Source organism: Sminthopsis crassicaudata, chromosome 2 (assembly GCF_048593235.1).
Source record: "Sminthopsis crassicaudata isolate SCR6 chromosome 2, ASM4859323v1, whole genome shotgun sequence".
NCBI classification, from domain to species: Eukaryota; Metazoa; Chordata; class Mammalia; order Dasyuromorphia; family Dasyuridae; genus Sminthopsis; species Sminthopsis crassicaudata.
Window position 1 is genome coordinate 261,670,536 of NC_133618.1, and position 9,018 is coordinate 261,679,553.

The window sequence follows — 9,018 nt, forward strand, 5'->3', positions numbered from 1 at the left end:
ATTGGAATAACTGATATTTATATTATTTATTCTACAGATTGAGGTTAAGGAATAATGCTTATTGAATTTGTTGAGTTATTGTACCTAAGAAAACTAGAGTTGAAGTAGAATAAGGATGAAGTAAGTCTCTAGGCAGAATAGTGAACAGAATGCTAGACTTCTAGTCAAGACCTTGAGTAGAATTCAAATCATTCAAAACCTGTTTCAAACACTTACTACCATGGACAAGTAACTTAAGCTTTGTCTTCCTCAGTTTCCTTACCTGTAAAATGGGGATAATAATAGCATCTATCTCCAAAGATATTTGAAAGGATTAGATGAAATAATATTTGTAAAATGTTTAAAGTGCTCTGTAAATGTTAGTTATTATTGTAATTATTATTAATTATTACAGATCTAGCATCCTTTCATCTTAAAAATATGGATAAGTAAAAGAAATAAATAAATGTTGTTTAGTTGCACAAAGATGGATTTTGTCTCTGTGCTTACCTGGAATTTGCCTTCCAAATATGACATTACATTCTCCCTGTACATATCTATGTGGCTATCTGAGGAGGAGGATTTGAATAATTAAAAGTAAGAAAAAATAAGAGAAATGAGGCACTTGGGTATGGTTCATTGGTCATGGAATAAAGAGAAGATTCATTGTTTCTACCTACCCCTTAGTCTAGTGACATTAGTTACCATCAACAACAACCACGGAAATCTTTTTTTAAAACCTCCCTGGCTTTTTCAAATTATATTTTCAGATGTGCTCTATTAAGTTGTTGTTGTTATTTTACTTACAAATGTATTTAATTTCGATATAGAGCTACTGTAGCATACATCAATGCTGAACAAAATTGTGAGAGAGAAAGAGTTAGTTTGCCTTGGTACAGTTTCCTTCAAGAAATTTCTACAGAACTTAAAATCTAAATCTTTCATTCTAATGTCTCACAATCCAATATAGATTACACAGCACATTCCTTCCCTGGAAGAACGATTCTAAGAACTTTTCTCCCTTCTTCCTGCCCTTCTCTTTTCTTATCATATCTTCCTGTATCCATCCCTTTTCTCACATCATCATTTCCTATTTTCTGAAGTGTTGAGTAATTACCTATGTTTAATCCCTCTTCAATCTTTGCACTGACTTCTTTTTTCCGGGTTTACCGGTCCCATTTCTTCAACAGATTCAACAGATGAATCCAAAGTCCTTCTTCTATCAATATGGTTACCTCCCTCTCACCACCTTCTAGGTTGTCATTAGTATAGGCAGATGACCAAAAATGAAAACAATAATCTATATTCAACATTACTAGAGCAAAGAGACTATGACCTCTTTCCTATGAATTATGTTTCTCCTAATGTTGTTTAATAATATTGGATTAGTGCATTAAACTCCCATTATATGCCAGGCATTGTACAAAATACTTGAGATACAACAAGAGGCAAAGGAGACCTCAAGGAGTTTACAACTCAATGAAGGAGGAAATATGCAAACAAATATATAAAGATAAGCTAAACAGCATAAACAGGGAATAGTTAACATAGGGAAAGCATTCAGATTAGCAATTAAGATCTCAAAAAAGGCAACAGCAAAAATAGACTCAAAAGAGATAATTTAGAAAACTACATTTTACTGAAAGGTACTGACTGGGTGTGAAATTGTGCTCCCTTTAATCTGTAAAATTAACACTCTAAAATTGTGTACCCTTTGATATGTAAAAAAAGGGAGATTCCAGGATCAGGTCCTCCTGGGGGACATATCTCCCCAGACAAGTTAAATGGCCTCATCAAATTGGGCCATTTCTAGGGCAAGCTGGATCTCTATTCAAATTCAGGCTGAGGAAGGCTTGAAGGCAATTTTATTTGGGAGATCCTGTCTAATCAGCTCAGGCTGCCCCAGTCTTCCACCAAAATCTGTTCATATAATAGATTTCTGTTTACTCATTTCTTTGCATAATGTCCCCAGCAGGACTATGCCTTGTCCCTTGGTATAGCTGCCAGGACCCTGCCCACTGAAAAGATATTCCCTTCTCAGTGCCAGCCTCCATTTCCCTAACAGGACTTTGCCACTAAAGAAGTCAGTCTCTCAGCAAAGCTGACTTCTCATCAATAAATTTCCATTTTTGCCACTGAAAACTCTTCGGGTTTGTGAATTCTTTCACAAAGAACCTATGCCTCCAACCAAAAAGGGATTTCCACAATTCTCTGCATTGCCACTAACCTCATCAGTACCATAGACAATGAATTAATATTACTACTAAACATGTGTGCACTAAATGGAATAGCATCTAAATGCTTAATAGAAAAATTAACATTAGTTGCAGAGAGAAATAGGGAATAAAAACAAAAATATTGAGGGTTATCAAGTTATTCCTTTCATGCCTAATATAAGTTAAAAATTAAACCACAAAGGACTTCCTTAATGACATCCTAAAATTTTGGTATATTATCTTATTGTTGTCATTCTCTTTAATGAAATAATCTATCTTTTCTATAACTTGTAATTTGGCCTACCAATTCTTTCAGATTAATTTATTTAGTCATCATTTAATATTTTTTTCAGAAGCCCTATATAATCCTTATTGATTTATTCTGCTTTTCTATGTTTTTGATGAGGTTTTTACATACAAATACAAGATCGTTTTGTTAAAGTACCATGCACATGTAAGAGAAAGAGATCTACTTCTTTCTATTCCCATTCATAGATTGCTATCAAGTCTCACTTTTCTAAAATCCTATTCAGGTCCTTATTTCTTTCTTATTTACTTTTTAACTAGATTTATCTAGGAGTAAAAAGGATGCACTTGATGTGGATTAAGATTACTTTCTAATTCCCAGCCCCCACTGGATCTGAGCTAACTTGGGCTGTCCCAACCCCCATTCTGATGATCTCCTCAGGTTTCCCCAACTCCCACAAACAGCTTCCTCCTTATCTAAAAACCCACTGAATTCTATACAAATTCTGACCCTGGCTGAAGCTCAAGCTAGAGGCCAACCTGGGACTCCTCCCACCTTCAAGATTACCAAAAGCCCCCATTATAAAAAGGGGAACCCTGAAGTCCGCTCTTAGCAGGAGCCCCAAACATGGCATTCTTACACCGGCCATGCCAAGGGTTCCTGTCCACCTGGCACCAGCCCTGGCCCTGGCATTTTTCTACCTTCAGCCTTACTTCCAAACCCTAAAATAAGCCTCTTTTATTAATATAGGTTTTGAGATTTGTAAATTCCTTTACAGGGGACTCTGCACTGCTACTAGACCTCATTTAACTCTGAATCCTTGTGCCGAATCCAAAGGGGTTGCAGGAGAGCTCTATTTGACTCCCTGTACCCCAAACCTGCCACTAGACCTCAATTAACCCTAATTTCATCTAGATAACCCTTACCTAACTCTCATCACACTGAGGACTCTCAATATAATTTTATTATCTATTTCTCCTTATATTTAGTTTTTATTTAAGTATTTAAATGTCATTCCATTTGATAAACATATCAATTACTGAAATCAAATCATTGTCTGTATTACCTTTTCAGCAACAGATAGTCCATCTCTTTCAATTTTGTTTATTTTTGTTTCCTCATCTGAAATCTATTATCTATTATCTATTCCTCCTTTTTTTTTTTTTAGTTCATCTAAGGCATAGTAGATTTTTCTCTGTTCTATTATGTTAACTCTGTTATTTTCCATCCTAATCAATTCCTCTATTTTCTTCCATTTATTCCATTCACCTACATAGTGATAATAGTTAATTTTTTATTTCCTTCCATCCTATTCTCTCATAAGTTTTCTTCTTTCTACTCCTCATTCTCTCTTTATTGCAAGTATTTACTGTTTCTTTCCTTTTAACTTCTTCACTATTCCCTTTCTGGCCTTTGTTTTACTTAAATTCCTCTCTAAATATACCAAATTTCTTATGTTTTTTCTTTTTTTTTTTTTCTCTTCTGGTTCTTTTTTGTATGTCTCTTGAGTTGAATTTATTCTTACATCAAATTCTGGAGGAGGAGGAGAGGGAAAAAGGAGAGTGTTTTATGTGTATTCTGTTCTATTTTGAAGTAAAATTCAATTGACAACCAGTCCCCCCAGTCTTTCATATCAGTAAGTACATTTAGTTGAGCACCCTGATTATGTGAGATAAGTTCTCCTTCCCATCTTTTCTCTTATTTTTCGAGCTAGTATATCTTTTCCCCTATCTATGTCTTTTTTTCAGAACTGAGCAAACATAACAAACTTATTTATAGGTTTTTTGCTTCATCTGACTACATCTGTGATTCCTTATGGCATTAATATACTAAAAATTTTTTTTTTAATTTAGTAGTATTATATTTTCCTCTTATATTTAAAAATAGTTTCAATATTCATTTTTGCAAGATTTTGAATTCCAACATTTTTTCTCTCTCCCTTACCTTTCCCCTCCTCAAGAAAGCAAGCAATGTAATAAAGATTTATATATATTTTTATATATATAACAGAATAAAAGGGAAAAACAATGAGAAAGAAAAATAAAATAAAAAAGAGGGAAATAGGATGCTTTAATCTACTTCAGTCTCTATAGTTTTTTCTTTGGAAACAAATGCCTTATTCCATCCAAAATCTATTGGAATTTTTTTGGATCACTGTGTTGTTGAGAAGAGCTAAGTCTGTCATATATGATCATCATTCAGTCTTACTGTTACTGTGTACAAGGTGGCCCATCCACACCTCCATTCCTTTTTTTCCTCATTAGAATATTTCAGTCCTTAATTTCACATAAGGTCCATTTTTTCCTGCTCAGTTTTACTAGATGAGTTTTTTTTCTATTATAAGTGCTTGAAAATAAACAAAAAACATTAAAAGAATGGGTGAAAACATCATTTGCTAACATAATTTTCAGCTTTTTTTTTTAATTAATAGTTTTTATTTACCAGATATTTGCATGGGTAATTTTACAACATTGACAATTGCCAAAACATTTGTTCCAATTTTTCCCCTCCTTCCCCCCCACCCCAGATGGCAGGTCGACCAATACATGTTAAATATGTTAGAGTATAAATTAAATACAATATATGTATACATGACCAAACAGTTATTTTGCTGTACAAAAAGAATCAGACTTTGAAATAGTGTACATTTAGCCTGTGAGGTAAATCCAAAATGCAGGTGGACAAAATTAGAGGGATTGGAAATTCTATGTAGTGGTTCATAGTCTAGATGAGTTATTCTTCATTGTAGACTTTTATATTTTGCCTAATAGAATGTTTTATTCTGTATTTTCTGCTTTTTTATTTTGGTAGTTCCTAATTCTTGACTATTATTCCTTGAAATTTACATTATTTCTTTCTGGCTGGTGGTAATATATATATATATACATATATATATATATATATATATATACGTATATATATATATATATATATATATATATATATGTATATATATATATATATTTTTGAAAGCTCTGAATTTTGGTAATGACATTCCCGGGATTTCTTTCATTTTAGAGTTTCTTTCAGTATGTGGCTGGTGGAGTCTTTCAATTTTCACAATGCCCTCTTATTCTAATATATTTGAATAAATTCTTTAACGGTTACTTGAAATATGATATCCAAGTTCTCTTTGTTTATGAATTTCAGGAAATATAATGATTCTTAAGTTATGGATCCTTATTCTATTTTCTAGGTTAGCTATTGTTTATATAAGATACTTTATATTTTCTTCTATTTTCTCAATCTTCTGATTTTGTTTCAATGTCTTGTCTGCTAAAGTTATTTGCTTTTTAATCCATTTTAGTTTGGGGGAAGTTTACTATGGTATGGTTTTGTCTTTATGTCTTTGTCATACCTGGCATGATAAAACTCCTCATTTTTTTTGTTACCTTATTTTGTTGCTTCTGAAACAAATTATGTAACCCATGACAAGTCACATCTCTTAAAAGCCTCAGTTGCCTTATCTGCAAGACGAACATAACAATAGTACGTATTTCACAAGGATATTATAAGGATTATATAGAATGATATGTGTAAAGCACTTTGTAAACCCTCAAAGTGCTATATACATAATAGGTATCATTATTTCTCTCAATCTATGGTAATTTTTGTAGGTATTATTATCTCCGTAAATCTATGATAGTTCTCATTAAATTTGTTGATGTACCTGAACTATATAGCCACAAGTACAACACAACCTTATATGTGATGGTGGCAGTAAAGCCAGAGGAATGCATGATTGTTCTTATCTACCGTCATTAGCTAAGAATGACTTCAAAATCTTAATCAAAAAGAGCAATGAAAAATTTAGGCAGTCAAAAGTGAAAGTATCTTGTTTAAAGCTAGGGGTTTGGCTATGAAAGGGAAGAAAGAAGCAAAGAGCATGATAGGATTAAGTTTTTTTAAGGATAGTGAACATCTGCCATGTTTTAGGGAAGAAGAAAAAAGTCAGTAGATAAGAAAAGTTTGATCATTAGGAAGACAGAAAAGATGATCAAAGAAATAAGATGCTGGTGACTGGAGGGGATAATATCAAGAGCCCAAGTAGAAGGGCTAAACCAACAACCTTTGTTCTTGAAGTAATAAATAGTTAAATGATGCAATGTATAAATCCTAAAACTGGAGTTTTTAAGAATTAAGTTCAAATCCTGCCTTGGACACTTTCCTGGAACTGCCATTACCCTGATGTAGTCACCCATCACCTCATGTCTGGACTATTGTATTGATATATTAATTGGTTTTCCTGACTCAAACTTCTTTACACTTCAACTCATCTTCCATTCAGCTGTCAATTTGATTTTTCTGTGATTTAGTGCAGATCTGGCCATGTTGCCATCATGATCACTAACAATATGCTCATTCAATTATCTCCATTGTCTCTTTGTCACCTTCAAAGTCAAACATAAAAGCCATTAGTTGCCATTTACAATTCTTTGTAATGTTCTTCTTCTTAAATTTCCAGTTTTCAACCCTCCCCAAACATATCCTATGACCCTAGTATATTTTCTGTTGCTCAAAGACATTCTATCACCTAACTTAGGATATTTTTATTAATTATTCCCCAGCCCTGAAATTCCCTTTCTCTTTCTTTCCATCTCTAAGCTTCCTGTATCCCTTCAAGTCTGTGCTGGAACCCTGCATTCCACAACATGCCCATCCTGATTTTCTTTCATAATAGTACACTCTGAAAAGCACCCACATGTGCAAAAATGTTTGTAGCAGCTCTTTTTGTGGTAGTAAAAAATTGGAAAATGAATAGATGCCCATCATTGGGGAATACCCAAACAAGTTGTGGTTGTATGGTTCAGACAGGGAGGGGAGTGACCATCATATAATAAAATAGCTGGAGATACCTCTAGGAGCAAAATGAAGGTTTATTATACATTCTTGTGAGAAGCAGGCGTCACTGCAGTCACATAAGCAATTAAAAGGAAAAGGCGCTTTACAGAGGCAGAACAGCAGAACATATAGATCCCTCCCACCACTTACTCCTTGCTGAAGGAACATGCTTTTACATTTGCAGGTACAACTCCCCTTCCTGTTGATTTTTTTTTTTTAATTCATTGGATGGACTGAAAAGGAAGTACTATTGACCAATGATTAGCTACACTGTCTACTTCCTAAAAACCACATGACTTCCTGAAGCTTAGACCTGGAGTCTGACCAATTCTGCCCTATAGTCCTCTGAGAATAGGGATCACGTGACTTCCTGAAACCTAAAGCTAAAGTCCAAAAGCCTCTGAGAAATCTTCATCTGATACCATTCATGGTATATGAAGATAAGGGAATATCATTTTCTATTAAAAATGACAAACAAGCTGATTTTAGAAAGGGCCTGGAAATATTTACATGAATTGATCTTGAGTGAAACAAGCAGAATCAGGCAGTTGTAACACAATAACAGCAAGAATGTGCTACAATCAACTATGAAAGTTTTAATTCTTCTCAGTGGTTCAGTGATTTAAAGCAATCCCAATTGACTTTGGCCAAAAAAAAAAAAAAAAAAAAAAAAAAAAAAAAAAAAAAAAAAAAAGCCATCAGCATCCAGAAAAAGAACTAAATTAACTGAATGTAAATCAGCATATGCTATGTTCACTTCTTTTTTCTGGTTCTTATCTCTTCCATGGTTTTTCCCTTTTGCTCCGATTTTTCTCTCAACATGATTCATAAGGAAATGTATATTACTTTATAATAATTGGACAGAAAAAGCTGTGCAATTCATTAGGACCACAAGAAGGTAAGTTTACAACAAAAGGAAGTTGGACCAAAGAGTGGGTAAGACCAATGATCCAGGCAACAATCAAAAGGAACATGCACATTCTTGGGTTCATAATGGTGAAACAGAAGAGGGGTTTACATATGGCCACATACCTGTCCAAGGTCATGGCTATAAGCAACACCATCTCAGGGTCACAAAATGTATGAATGAGAAAGTTCTGAACAATGCACTCCAAAAGAAATTAATTTATCCTTCCTGAAGAGGTCACAAATAATTTTAGGGGCTGTGACTGAACCAAAACCTAAGTCAGTCAAGGAGAGGTTGGCCAGAAGATATACATGGGGAATATAAATTGGAATCAAAGGTCATAGTGAGAAGAATGAGCATGTTTCCCAGAATGTTCACCATGCAGTGTATAGAAGAAGACACAAAGAAGAGACATTGAATCTCCTATGAATCAGAGAGTCCAAGAAACACAAACTGGATCCTATAGAATGATTCTCTCCATCCATTGGACTCCAAGTGGCACCACTGGATATAATCCTATTTAAAGTAAAAATATGATACTGGAATCAGAATTCAAGATATTATTATCCTGGTTTGAAAGATATAAAAGGTAATTTTACTTAATATGTTACAAACCAAACAAAACTCACATGATCTCTGAAATTGTCCAATATTGTTTTTTTCTACTTGTAATGTTTTTCTGTTGATGGATTAAATTAAGAACATAAAAGGAAAGTGCTAAATTTTTAACATACCCCAAAACTCATCACATAATCCCAAAAATAATAGAACTCAAAGGGATTTTTAAAACCATCTAGTCCAACACAATTATTTTATAGAGAAGGAAA

At 33.6% G+C, this 9,018-nt stretch overlaps 1 pseudogene; it reads right to left on the minus strand.

The window, feature by feature from the left end:
- Positions 1-8,126: 8,126 nt before the first annotated feature.
- On the minus strand, positions 8,127-8,676 carry LOC141552788 (olfactory receptor 4F6-like; annotated as a pseudogene).
- Positions 8,677-9,018: the final 342 nt, after the last annotated feature.